The sequence below is a fragment of the Crocuta crocuta genome, unplaced genomic scaffold (assembly GCF_008692635.1).
Source record: "Crocuta crocuta isolate KB4526 unplaced genomic scaffold, BGI_CrCroc_1.0 scaffold152, whole genome shotgun sequence".
NCBI classification, from domain to species: Eukaryota; Metazoa; Chordata; class Mammalia; order Carnivora; family Hyaenidae; genus Crocuta; species Crocuta crocuta.
In genome coordinates this window covers 1082587-1097488 of record NW_027528798.1, presented here as the reverse complement: position 1 = coordinate 1097488, position 14902 = coordinate 1082587, and positions in this window count along the sequence as shown.

Below are 14902 nucleotides of genomic sequence, written 5' to 3'. Positions count from 1 at the left end.
TAAACATCAAATGTCCTCTTGTGTAGCCCATGAGAGTGTTTCCCACAGTACCACATAACCTCAAAAAAGAAATATACTAGATATATGGGACTTAAAAAAATCATTCTCCCATATCTCCTCATCTTCTCTCACAGGGCTGGGTAAATAGTAGGACTCAATAAATGCTTGTTTAATTGATGGTATTGGCAGCTCCTTCACTTTATTCTAATTAAATTACTCTCTCTAGGTGTAAAATAGCTTTTCATTGAGCACATTTCAAATAGGATTTTTTAGACAGAAACAATGCAGCCACAAAATGAACTCAAATCCTGTTTGGTTTGATGAGTGCATTTTATTATCTGCTGTTTGCTAGCAATTAGATACCAAAAATCTGAAGCTTTTGTAAACACAAGGGGGATTAAAGTAGGGCGAGCTCACCAACTATTTGTGATTCTTTTCAAAGTGATTCAGATGAACTATCTTGTTTTGTATTGCTTGTTTTGCTTTGTTGTAAAAGATTCTCTGAAGCATATCTGCTCTCTCTCAGAGTAACTTGGGGAAAGTGGCATTTGAGTAGTTAAGAAAAGAGCCTCAGGACATATAAATAGACTCTCATTTATCCAGAGGAGAGTCAGTTTTGGAAGATGCTCTTGCTCACATCCCACTTCATTCACCTCCCCAAAAGATCTCCATTTCAGCTTAGCTGGTGAATCTGGGAAGCTCATATGTGTTTTGTCACAGCTGTGTGTGAAATATTATGTAATTAAGTTTTACATTACATCAGTCCAACTACATAATAAAAAGTCATCTGGTTAATTTTGGTTTCCAAATGTGCTTTATAACCAACTCAGAGAAAATATTACATGTGATTCATGCCACAAATTGTTATGTAGACATGTACTAGCATATTTATGGTATTATACTGCATGTCAAATGATGCACTAAATTCAAATATGGACATGCTAATTTCCCTTGTGTTGACAATATGAAGTTCTAAGCATTATTCTTTAATCAGAACACAACCAGTTCACTGAAGTCATAAAGTGGACTTCTCCCAAACCTGCTTGCTTCCTTTCTTTTTTCAAAGAATTAAGCTCATTAATTCTTCAGAGTATCAGTAGACAAATAAATGGTCTTAAAAGATTATATATATATATATACACACATATTATATATATACACACATACATACATATATACATATATTTAATTCACAGTTTAATTACAGAATGGGATGCAGAGATATTCTGTAACAAATATTATTTATCTGACTATAAATATCTTGTAATAGTCTTCTATGTCAAAATTATTCAAAAATAGTACAGGTAAAAAAATGACTGAGATTTGGTGTGGTGTTTTATAAGACTATCTTAACCAGTAAAAAAAATGAGTGATGGTGTTAAAGAGATATTGTATTGTATAATGAAAAGATCTGCCCTTATTTTGCTTCATTTCCCCAGAATTTAGAAATGATTTGAAAGATAATAATAGTATTAGTTTTGCTTATATTCTATTCTGTGCATTGGGCTGTTTGTTTTATAAACATTATATAATTTTATTATTACCAAACCTTTGGCAGTTGGCTTAAATTGTTTTCTTTTTCTTTTTAACATGAGAAAAACTGGCGTAGGCTAAGTATCTACATTATGATATAGGTGTAACTATTGGGTAGAGTCCAAGATAAAATGTATGTAACAAGTTAGTGAAAAGTGGGCCCGGTACCAAATTACTTAAATTAAATGTATGGGTTTATCAACACCAAACTATCAGTTCATTTATTTATTCAACAGATATGCAGAACCACTGTCAGCCATTCCCTGAATAAAGTGATAATATTGAAAACAATGGTAGTGGGGATAGTGGTCACAGAGACCTTTAGCTGCTTATTAGGAATCCACCACACTGTCAAGAGGGTACCACTAATGGGTATTATAATATGAATGGTCCCTCCTGGAGTTACATGATGTAATGTAGCAACTCCTCTTGTAACTGTGCTGTGCTGATTCCCCAGTTCATGCAAGATAAGCAAATAATCCAAGTAATAACAGAGTTTACTATGCAAATGTAGCCTCCAGGAAAAATCACTAATACACAAATTAACAACTCAGAGGTTCTCTTATACAGATGTGTTAGATGCTCTAATCTTAACGAGGTGTTAATCCTGATCCATGTAAAACTTGTTTGAAAGTTTGAGGTTTTGAAATTTTGAAAGTTTGGAAAGGTTCTTTGTCATTTACATATATTCATTCTCAATCACTTGTTTAGTCAACGTTGTGTTAGTAATAAATACATCCCACTCATTATTTTAGTCACTAGGGATGCAATTGTCAAAACAAAACAAAGTCACAATACATCTTTTTTTCTTAGAGATCTCAAGGCTGGGGGAAGGATAAGTGAAAAGTACCTTTTTATAGAATGTGATAAGAATTTATATGAAGAAAAGACAAGATGTAAAGAAAGCTCCTTGGAGGGACACCTAATACCACCAGGGAGTAAAAAGAAAAGTTTCTGTACAAGTTATTCTTTATTTGCCCTCCACATCCATTCTCCACTCCTTCTCAGTTTTGTCTAAAGACGCATCTCCTGAGTTCCCATACTTTAACTTCTGTTGCCTTTGGCCACGGGAGACACGGACAGGAGATTAAAAAGGCACAAGAAGAGAGAATATAGAGACTTTGCCTCTGCTTTAAAGCCTTTGTGCTTTGCTGTGGCTCTGGAAATGGCTTAATTCCCTTACAAGTATAGTTGGGTGGCCTTTTTCCCTTTTCCCTTTGCCCTTTCATACCAGGTTCTAGGTAACTCAGTCATTCCCCTTGCCTTATCTGTTTCAGCAGTGGTAACAGCTTCCAGCTATCATTAATCCGCATGCAACTCATCATCTTTTCATGGTTTTCATACCCTTATCTACAACTGTGAAAAATTCCCCAGTTACATTCTCTTTCTCTAAATCACTTGGTGTGTGCCATAATTTCTTCCAGGTCCTAGATGAGAGAGTTTCTTTAAAAAGATAAGGACTGGATAGTCTGTAGATACAACAGTAAAGAGTGTTAGCTTTGTAGTTAAATAAACTCAAGATGCCTGGTATACAGCTTAATATTGTGAGATATTTATATTGATCTTTCTAAAGCTCAGTCTTATCATCTGTAAACTCACTAAATCTAGAAAGTTATGAATAAAATTAGACCTCGTCCACAAGGCAATGAGAAGCTACTTTTAAAAGAGAAAGAAAAGGGGCGACTGGATGGTTCAGTCGATTAAATGTCTCACTTTGGCTCCGGTAATGATCTCATGGTTCGTGGGTTCGAGCCCCATGTCAGGCTGTGTGCTGACAGCTAGCTCAGAGCCTGAAGCCTGTTTCAGAATCTGTATCTCACTCTCTCTCTGACCCTCCCCTGCTCATGCTGTCTCTCTCTCTCTCTCAGAAATAAGTAAAACATTTAAAAGTGAAAGGATGTATGGGGCACATGAGTGGCTCAGTCAATTAAGCATCCAACTCTTGCTTTTGGTTCAGGTCATGATTTCAAGCTCTGCATTGAACAGAGCTTGACAGTGTGGAGCCTGCTTGGGATTCTCTCTCTCCCTCTCTTTCTGCCCAACTTGCTGTTCTCTTTCTCTCTCAAAAATTAAATAAATAAACTTAAAACAAATAAATGTTAAAAGCAAATGAATGTCTTGTCTGTTTGGTGACTTCAAAAATGTTATACTCGAATTTTTGGTCACGAGAGAACAAGGCATAACACTGAAAGCCAAAAGACTGAGATTGTTTGCTTTCATTCTTAAATTTTAGACAAGACAATTTTATAAGGACAGTAAGAAAATATCAAATGGTTGATGTTGCTTATGCAATGTTGGTTGAATGACTTTGTCTAATTTCTAACTCTTTTTTTTTTTTTTTTCATTTGCTTTCACTACACTGATAAGTCAGCCTATCAGGAATATGGAAACATGGTTGAAGCAGAGATAGGTGTACTGTTTTTACTAATCAAGGCTTCAGGAAGCCTATGTTTAGAAGAATTGAGAATTGTTGGTCAATCAGTAACATGAGAGATAATTGTAATGACTTGAAGACTTAAGAGAAATTACATTTCATATGGCAAGAACCAGCAATCTACAACATACTCAATAGTAAAGTGGTTAAGGACATGATCTATAAAAATATTCAGACAAAACTGAGCTTGAATCAGGACTTTGCCAGTTACTTCCTCAGTGACCATGAATATAATAAGTGATTTCTCTAAGTTCAAGTTTGTTCATCTGAAATAGGGCCTTACACTTGTTGGGATAAGCCCTGGTTTTTATATATAAGTGATGAATCACTAAAATCTACTCCTGAAATGATTATTACACTATATGTTAACTAACTCAGATTTAAATTTAAAAAATAATAAAATTGAAAAAATGGGACCCTAACCTCAAATTCTGAGGATAAATAAGTTTATTAATATAGATGCGTTTTACAGAACCAGATCTCACATGTAATTGCCACTATTATTACTGTTAAAAATTAAGTTTTCATAAATAGAAAAAAGTCCAAGAGGTTTATAGGTCATAGGTAAATATCATTAAATTGCTATTTAAAATGTATTAATAAAAATGTTTTATGGTAAATATTAAGCCAACATCTAGATGTAGTGTTAGTTTTCACTCTTTGTCTCCTCTCCCCCTTTGTATTATTCTCCAGTATCCAGTTGAATATCTTCCAATACAGATTGGATATTTGGGGGAGGCTTTTTTAATAATATAATTAATATCATTATGCACATTATGCACATTAATTTAGAAATCACTTCAAGTAGAGTTCATGAAATAAGCCAAATAATTACATGTTCAGTGTTGGAGTTGATGCCTTTGGAAGTACAAATAATTTCATAACTAAAAAGATATCTTTAACTCAATCCAATTAAACCTATTCAATTGCTATATGGAGGCAATTTAAATTATGTTCCTATTTTTAATGAATTCATTACCTGCTAAGCATCACCACGCAAATTCTATGATCTTCTTGAGCAGTAATCCTTTTTTTTTCTTTTTCAGTTTTAAGAAGCGTAGAGACCAAGCAATTGTAAAAGAAGATGGAAATTTGAGCCCATAACATTTTTCCACAGTAGATGAGATGGTACATGAAGTATCTCCTGACTCTATCCTCATTTCTGATGTTCAATGAATATGGATTAGCAATTAACCATAGCTACACTCAAAGCTAAGATAAATTACAGGAATAAATTCAGGGTAGATGGGTGGTGTGCAATTCGTATTGATCACCTTGCAGAAAATGACCTCGAAACTACTTTCAACTCTGTGTGGCTAGGGATATTTCTCATATCAGTGTTTTTGTTTTTGTTTTTGTTTTTTTTACATAGGAACTGTCAGTAGAGATGGTGGAAAATTGATAAGGAAGCAGGTAGTCTAGGATAGACTCCAGAAAAGTCATATTTATTTGTAAACTCAAAGAAAATAAAAACCATACTTTGAGTCTCATAGAATCATGGTTTTATTGATAGCTCAGTGATTCCCCTATCACTCTGGATTATCGTGATCATTTACACCTCAGTTATTCCTACTGGACCATGAACACCTTGGGAATAGGTGCTGTATTTTGATATGCTGTAAACCCAATATCTGACATACAGTAGAGAGTGATAAACGTAAGTTAAATTGAATAGGAATCTGGCATTCTCTAGAGCCTTGGGAAATATAGAACATGTTCTAATTCCACCCCTTTGGTTGTTTCCCAGTCAGATCAAAACTTTTCAGATGAGGAAGTATACAAAAAAATATTTCCAGCCGGTAAAGTGGAATTTTCATTCTTAAATTTTCATTCTGAAATTTTTTTATAGAAAATTAAAGCTTTTAAAGATTTTTATATATTGTCAACAGCAACCCTTCTTTGGACAGAAGAACAAATTAAGAAGAATGAGTTTGAAGTGTCTTACTCACAAAGGCATAGCTAGTAAATAACATATATATGATCCTAATAGGCTCAAAGTAAAGCTGTTTATACTTGATAATAGACACAGAAATCTACAGTGTCATTTGTCTTTCACAAAATATCTAAGAATTGACAATGCATATGAAAACACAAATGAGTTGTTTCCTGAAGTAATAATAGTTTATTCCAGTGTTGGCTTCTTCTTTCTATGACTTGTGCATTCCAAATGTTTACGAATACTTTAAAGGATCCAAATCCCTTTGGAAATGCAGAAACAGATTTCTTTGCCTGCATAAGGATGAGAAATATCTTAATTTAGCCTCAGATAGGAGAATGTTACCATATAGGGAGATAAAGAGAGATATCCAGATTATATATATATATATACAGCCTAGCAATATTTTCTTAGGTTCTCATCCTGATGTCAAATGTCCCTTCAAAACTACATTCCAATGAGAGAAATTCAGAGGGATTGATTGCTAAAGTCTTGTGGTTCCTTTTGATTTTGAAATTTCTGGTGACAGACCCCAATTTTTCTGTATTTACTTTTGTTGCCTTTATGTTTTACTTTTTTCTTTTTTAATTTATTTTTTAAATGTTTTATTTATTTCTGAGAGAGAGAGAGAGAGAGAGAGAGAGAGACAGCATGAGCAGGAGAAGGTCAAAGAGAGAGGGAAACACAGAATCTGAAATAGGCTCCAGGCTCTGAGCTAGCTGTCAGCACAGAGCCCATGCAGGGCTCAGACCCACGAACCATGAGATCATGCCTTGAGCCGAAGTTGGATGCCCAACCAACTGAACCACCCAGGCACCCCTTTTTAAAATTTTTTAAATGTTTATTTATTTTTGAGAGGGACATGGCATGAGTGGGAGCGTGGCAGAGACAGAGCACCTGAGACACAGAATCTGAAACAGGCTCCGGGCTCTGAGCTGTTAGCACAGAGCCCAACATAGGGCCCAAAGTGGGAAACAGTGAAATCGTGACCTGAGCCAAAGTCAGATGCTCAACCAACAGAGCCACCCAAGCACCCCATGTTGCTTCTATGTTTTCACTGTTATTTGTTTTTAGATCATTTTCCACAAAGGAGTCAGAGTCATATCTTAAATATAAATTGGATCATACACTTACTTGGCTTTACATAAAAATAATTTCATTGTCTATAGAACATTAAAGTTATATTCAAATTCCTTATTAGCCATAAATTTTTGTATGATGTTAGATCCAACAAATTTGATCCAGTTCCTCCTTTCTTCACTGCAATCTACTTCCTCAATTTACCTTTGAATTTTTAAAAATAACACTCTTGCTTTTGTTGCTTTATATTTGTTTCTACTTTTATTATTTATTTATGTATGTATTTATGTATTAGTTTCAGATAATTTGTGCATATTCTCTTCATCTTGGAATTCCATGTCACTCTTGTTCTATAAATTTTCCATTGGTTTTTTTTAACTATTCTCTTGCTGGTTTTTTCAAACCTAACTTCTTCCAGTAGCCTTTTAAAATTAATCTCGGTCTGAATAGTATTTTATTTACTATCATCATGGCGTTCACTTCTCAGTATCTAACTGCATGTTCATTGGTTGACCTATGCTTTGGCATTCTTTCTTTCCTAAGCATTAAATTCTATGAGGTAAGGAGTGATTTTTATTGTACTAACTACTATGTATAAATTATCTATGAAAGTTTTCAACATGTGTTAGCCACTACTAAACTGCTTGATTTAATAAGTAAAAGGACAAATGAACCATTTCCTTGAACATTCTCAGCAACCACACTAATATAAAGATGCCTGAGGCCTGGTGTGGATCCACTTCAAGATATACACATTTTGTGACAACTGCAGAGTTGTGAAGTTGAGGGTCCAACTTCAAATCATCAACTATAGTTTCCATTTTTTAGATAATCTTCACTGGCCAAGAAAATAGCGTTGATTCAAAAAATATAAATGATTCTTTAATATTCTTCTCCATTGGCTAATATTTTAAATGGCCATAAATAATTTTGCTTTGAAATTAAGAAAGCATTTATTATATTTATATTAATAAGTTATAAATTATCTCTATAAATGCATGCTGTGTGTAATGTATTTATATAGATTTATATTAATCAATTGATAAAAGAATATTATCACCCTTAAAAAGATGCTAAAATTAAGTTTTTGTACTTGGTTAAGAGTTATATATTCATTGTATGTAACATCCTCTTAGGAAATAAGATGCATGTCTTGTTTGCATAAGACTTCTTAGGGCAAACTGCCCTCAAAAGATTCCCTAAGGGCCCAGAAATAAGTTCAGATTCTTTTCTTCCCCGGCACTGTGAACACAGTATAAACAGGATCAAGGGGCCAGTGTTTGAATGCTGGCAGCTCCTTACCATTCCAAAAATGGTAGGGAAGAGAAAACCTGTAAATCTTTGTGCCACAATGTGTAATGGAAATTAATGACAGATATAGTTGGTGGAAAACTTCAAAGTCTAAGCAAACCTCATAATGAAACTTTGTAAAAGGATTTGTCTTCCAAGACCATTAGAATGATTAATGTCGCATAGTAAATTGATAAGTATTTGTTTATATGAGTAAAGAAAATCAGGGCTTACTTCAAAGTATGAATTTAGTGAGTATTTACAGAATGAATACATACACCCATGACTGTTTTAATCAATAAAATATTTACTCATCTATCTATTTATTCATGCATTCACCTATTTATTTAGCTGTTCAACATATTTTTGAGAAACAATTTTATTTTAGGTACTAGATTGGATGCTACAAATGCTATATTAAGGAAAAATAGTTTGTTCCTCTCTCTTATGGAGAGTTTATCAAGTAATAACCCACATTCTAAACTGCAATATAGTGTAAAGGGCATGTGATAAAAATAAATGACACATACTAACTATCCAAGGAAGAAATATACATATACAGGAATAAATATGATTCAAATTTTTAAATGCCCTAAGAAATACAGTTGGTATTTCAGTACCAAAAGTTGTAATTGGATTAGGCTATTAGGAAACATTTTGTGGAATATGAGTCATATAATCTGGCTGAAGAATTTGTAAGACTTTGGGGAAAAAGAAGGTAAGAACTTTTCAAGCAAACACAGAAGCTCATCAAAATTTTAAAAAAATATGTGAAAGTTGAGGTACATAACAATGGATGTCAGTTTATTCGTGTCTTGAGTACAGAATATGGTGGTAGAGCAGTTCCTTATAAGCCATACAAAGAAGCTATGACTTTATCCTATCTACAATGGGAACTTTTAAAGTGTCAGGATGAGTGAAGAAACAAACACTTTTTAAGTTGATCATTTTAGTGAAGCTATTTGCATTTGTTTTATATATATGTGTATATATATGTTATATAGTTATATAGATACTCATAAGGCAACAGCTAGGTAGCTAGATGCTCTAACTATCTTATTTCTTGAAAAAAAAAAAGAAACAAGGTAAAAGAATTGTTTCCACTTTATAAATGAGGAGTAAAGTACATTTTCTCAAAGTTATTCAGCTAGAAATTTTCCAGGATTAAACTCATGGGTATCTGACCCACTAAGCTTGTTAATTCCTATTACCTTGTACTAGGCATCTGATACTTTCTTCCTTAGACAAAAGAAGAAGAGAGAAGGAAAGAAAGAGAATCCTAGTAAAATGCTTATGTCTAGGACCATGGGCCATGAGAATCAGAATAAATTCAGTGCTTAAAATGGTGGAATAAAATGGAATACATGGAGGATGTATCCAGGACAACCAATGCACTGATGGTTTTTATTTCAAAAGGAGGGATCAGAGAAAATGAAATGATAGAAATACCTACAGAAATAAAAGAAGTACACCCTCTATGATAAAATAATAATAATAAAAAATCAAAAGGATTTTATTTGATTACTAGTCAAATTAACCTTAAGAGTCTACATGCTAGACAGATTAGTAGGCATATATTTCAATTGTTCATTTTCCCATCCTTCAAAAAACTATATTTCTCCCATTCCATTCGGTCCTAATTGAACTGGCAATCATAGCAACTGGTCTAGCTCTGTGAAGATGGACCATGACATAAGGCCTGGTAAAACATTCTATATTCCCCTATGATTTTTATCGTTAATGCAAGTATTAATTCAAGGACAGTTGCATTATTGAGGCTAAACCAAGCAGAGAAGGAGCCTTCTCAGAAATTGATCTACAGATTGGATGAAGAAGCTCTATTTTTACAAGGCAAATTCTAAAGCTAAGGAGTGTGACTATAGAGCTGTGACATTCTTTTTAACTGCTATATGTGGAAAACTTGTTTTCAGAGTAAAACTGGAGAGAGAGAAGCAGAAAGAGAAGACTTAGGGAGGCCCTTTCCTTCATGACCCAGTTCCAAAGTGTGAGAAGAAAGAGCTGCAAATTTCCCTTTCAATCTGTGAGCTCCCTTGGCATTCTTCCCAGAAAACAAGGGCATCTTGATGAAATCAACCACTTAAGACATGCCTTGATATAAATGATGGATTTCAGGATAAAGAGGAAAAATTATAAATACACATGCATTTCTTAAGCAAATAAGTGATGTACAAAGGAACAAAATTTAAGGTAGTTCATATTTTTTCTTGAACTAAGATCCAGAAAATAGAACACTAAAGAGTCTAAATGTTTGAGTAGACCCAAAGGAAGAAGATGAAAATGAGTGCACTTTATTTTTTGATCATGGAGACACGTTACCTGCTCTTCAGCAACACAGTAATTTCCCAGTCCAGGTGTTGTCACCTCTTGTCATTTCCTTTACTATCATCTCCCTGAGCATCATTGAACTCATAAACAGAGACGTTAATCTCTCCCGTACCTGGCTAATGGGAAGATTGATTGACTCAAATGGGGCAACACCATGAAATAAGTCTGATTTTCATGGTTGGCTCAGAAATCAAGTCTAAAAAAATATATACACAATTCAGAAATATTGTGATATTGTAACTCCATCAAAATCCATATTAGTTTTCCATTAAACCAACCGTGACTACATCTGATATCTTTTTAAAATCATCCTTTCTACTTCAAAACTCATATTCGCCACCAAGTTTTCTTTGTTATCTTTTCTCCTTTTCATCTTTCTCCTTCTTCTCCCTTCCCCTTTCTCTGTCTCTGTCTCTCTGTCTTTTTGAATGCACATTTACACACACACACACACACACACACACACACACACACACGAAATAACTTAAGACCACTACACTTAAGTGTATACCGGAATGAATTAACATGAATAAACATATGTCACCCCCACTGAGATTAAAATATATACTCTTCCCAGTACAACAACTAGTATAATTTTCAGGACCAAGTAAGAAAGATTCCATAATTGAGATTAAGGTCAGAAGGCTATGTGAAATCTGTCTGTTCACTATGTCTTCCCTATAATAAAGTGGAAGAAAAATTATTCTAAGCTCAGCATATGTTATCAGTGCTTGTTCATAATACCCCCATGAGATGTGAAGGCTGAAAAGGGAAGTAACCTGCTTTTGTTACAAAGACATGCTATGAACCTGGGTCTGTGTGACCCTCAAGGTTCCTTTCAGTACCTCTGGATCCCCAAGCCTTGCACATAAATGGATTTCAGTATGTATCACTGTATGAAGTGCCTGCCATTTTATACATTTGTAAATCCACAAGAGAGTACACATCTAAAGCTTGGGGACCACGTCACATCCTTATATTGCCAGCATCTTGCACAGAGCTTAGAACATAGTAGGTTTTAAGAAAAATCCAGAGAGAATGTTTGGATGGATGGAAGAAAAATGAAGGAACTGAAGAAAGAAGGATGGGAAGAAAAGAAGGGAAGAAAAATATAACTATAGAAATGTTATTTTTTTTCTCTTTTTTTCTTTAAAATGTGTGTAAATAATGTGTTGGAGAGGATGATCCTAAAGAAGAAACTGAGGAAGGAAGGAAGGGAGGAAGGAAGGAAGGAAGGAAAGAAGGAGGGAAGGAAATGAAAATAAAGAAGTCAAGGTGAATATTGCATAACATAATATTTACTCATATACTCCATCTTTACCACCACCTCTACCCATATCATATTATTACTTCATAGAAACAGTGTTCTCGAAATAGACCTCAGTTCTATCCTACAATTTCATTTTTTGAACACATTGAAAGATAATGTCTATAAAATCAGTTCTAAAAATAAAACCCACTCATGCCCATGGGGTCCCATGGTTTATAAGTAGCAGTTAAAATAATTAAGGTTCTCCAGAGACTTATTATGGACAGTTAACAACATTTTAAAATTTATTAGATTCTCATAAAAAGATAATTTTTATTTTCTAGTATTTCATTGATGAAACATATTTAAGTCAATAGACCTGCTTTAAGTTTCTACTAAAAGATTCAAAAGCAGCAAATTAAACTGTGGGACATTATTACAATCTGTTCAGAGTTCATTATGCAAAAGGTAGCATCTAGTACCTCATGTTTTCAAGAAATCAGCCCTGATTTAGTATTCAAAGATTCAGGCAGTGTAAAGATTTGAGAATGAAGGTTTTAAGGTGGCTTAAAAGTTCAGTTAAAATTCTGTCAAAAATGGTCTGAGCCACTTAGAATTATATTCAGGAGTAGGATACAGTGATTCATCACTTACATAAAACATACAGTGTTCATCACAAGTGCCCTCCTTAATACCAATCCCCCATCTAGCCCATCTCCCACCCACTTTCTTCCATCAGCCCCTAGTTTGTTCTCTATCATTAAGAGTCTCTTGTTGTTTTTGTTTGTTTGTTTTTAGAGAGAGAGACAACATACATGGGGGAGAGGGACAGAGGGAGAGAAAGAGAGAGACAGAGACAGAGGCAGAGAATCCCAAGTAGGCTCCATGATCAACATGAAACCTCATGGTGGGCACAATCCCACAACCCTGGAATAGTGACCTGAGCCTCAATCAAGAATCAGACTCTCAACAAACTGAGTCGCCCAGGTGTCCCTAAAAACCCACACATTTGTATTTTTTTTAATATAATTTATTGTCAGGTGGGCTAACATATGGTGTATACAGTGTGCTCTTGGGTTTGGAGGTGGATTCCCATGATCATTCCCTGTGTTCATCCCAAAAAGTGCCCTCCTCAATGCCTATCACCCATTTTCCTCTCACCCTGCCCCACACCCCATCAACCCTCAATTTGTGTTCTGTATCTAAAAATCTCTTACGGTTTGCATCCTTCCCTGTTTGTAACTATTTCCCCCCTTCCCTGTCCCCATAGTCTTAAGTTTCTCAAGTTCCACATATGAGCTAAAACATAGGGTATCTGTCCTTCTTCTGATTATTTCACTTAGCATAATACCCTCCAGTTCCATTCATATTGCTGCAAATGTCAGGATTTCATTGTTTCTCATTGCCAGGTAGTATTCCATTGTATATATAAACCACATGATCTTTTTCAATTCATCCATTGATGGACATTTAGAGTCTTTCCATAATTTGGCTATTGTTGAAAGCACTACTATAAACAACGGGGTACCTATGCCCCTATGAATCAGCACTCTTGTGTCTTTTGGATAAATTCCTACTAGTGCTATTGCTGGGTCATCAGGTAGCTCTATTTTTAATTTTTTGAAGAATGTCCACACTGTTTTCCAGAGCAGCTGCACCAGTTTGCATTCCCACCAACACTGCAAGAGGGTTCCAGTTTCTCCACATCCTTGCCAGCATCTATTGTTTCCTGAGTTGTAAATTTTAGCCACTCTGACTGGTGTGAAGTGGTATCTCAGAAAACCCACACAGTTTTAATACAGTGTTATTTATGCACCTGTTGTTCTGACATAAGAACCCATGAGTTATGTAACCACATTTGCCAGTGAAGTATATTATTCTACCATTATTTGATTTGGATAATTGTCTTCTCCTTTTAAAATAAATAACAGTTTAATATTTATTTGATATTTCTAGAGAATAACAAAAACATCAGTGGTGATTGGAGGATAGTGGTATTATACATGATTATTTTCTTTTGTATATTTTTTGTATGCTCCCATGTTCTAAAGTTGACATACATTATATGCTAGTCATAAATGTTACTTAAATAATTCTGCAAAATATAAAATAATCACACTTTATTCACCATAGAAGATATAATAGTTCAATTGCACATTTTTATGTTTAGAATCTCATAATCAAGTATTAATTATATGTAAGAGTATTGAAAAATGTATTTACTTTCAGGCTGACCTTTTTAGTATTCTTTCTTCCAAATGCAAGCCTTTTGAAGTGATTTCCAGGGAGAATAACCCATGTATTCATCTGGTTAATTATCCATCTATCCATTCCTTTTTGATCACAAGGTTGTTAAGCCCCTTATTATGTCATTTGCCTGTAGTTAAGAGACACATAAGTAATTACAAAGTGATTTGTACCTTTGAGGAGTTCTTAGGCTGGCAGCAAGGTGTAGGAGGGACAATAAACTTAATTATTATTTTTTAAACTTCTATATATTTGGTGAGATTTATATTTTTACTTGTTTTAAGGTAATTCAAAATTGTCATTTAATAATTTTTATGATAGAAATAAAATAAACATTTTGCAATATCTACATGTATCAAATCATCATTTTGTATACCTTAAACTTACACAATGTTATGCCAGTTACATATCAAGGCTGGAAAACAGAACAAAACTGTTATCAGATAATTCAGTGATCCATCCCAGTTCTTCTGTCTGTTGATTGTATTTCCTCATGCATGTGGTGATTACCCTGGTTCTTGGTATGCTGAGTGATTTTTATTGTTTCTTGGAAATTTTTTGATTCATGTTATGAGGCTCCAGATTCTAGAATATGTTCTTTTTAAATAGTCAGTCTCCCTTTTAAAGTATAGTAGAAGGGATTTGTAGGTGTTTATCAATGGGAAGGTGTTTAACTTCCCATTGGGCCTCCCCAAATTCAGCATAGAATTAAGTGGGCACCAACTCACACTACCTTTATGCACATAGGTGTTGTGGAATTTAGCTACCCCCCACTCCCGATGACACC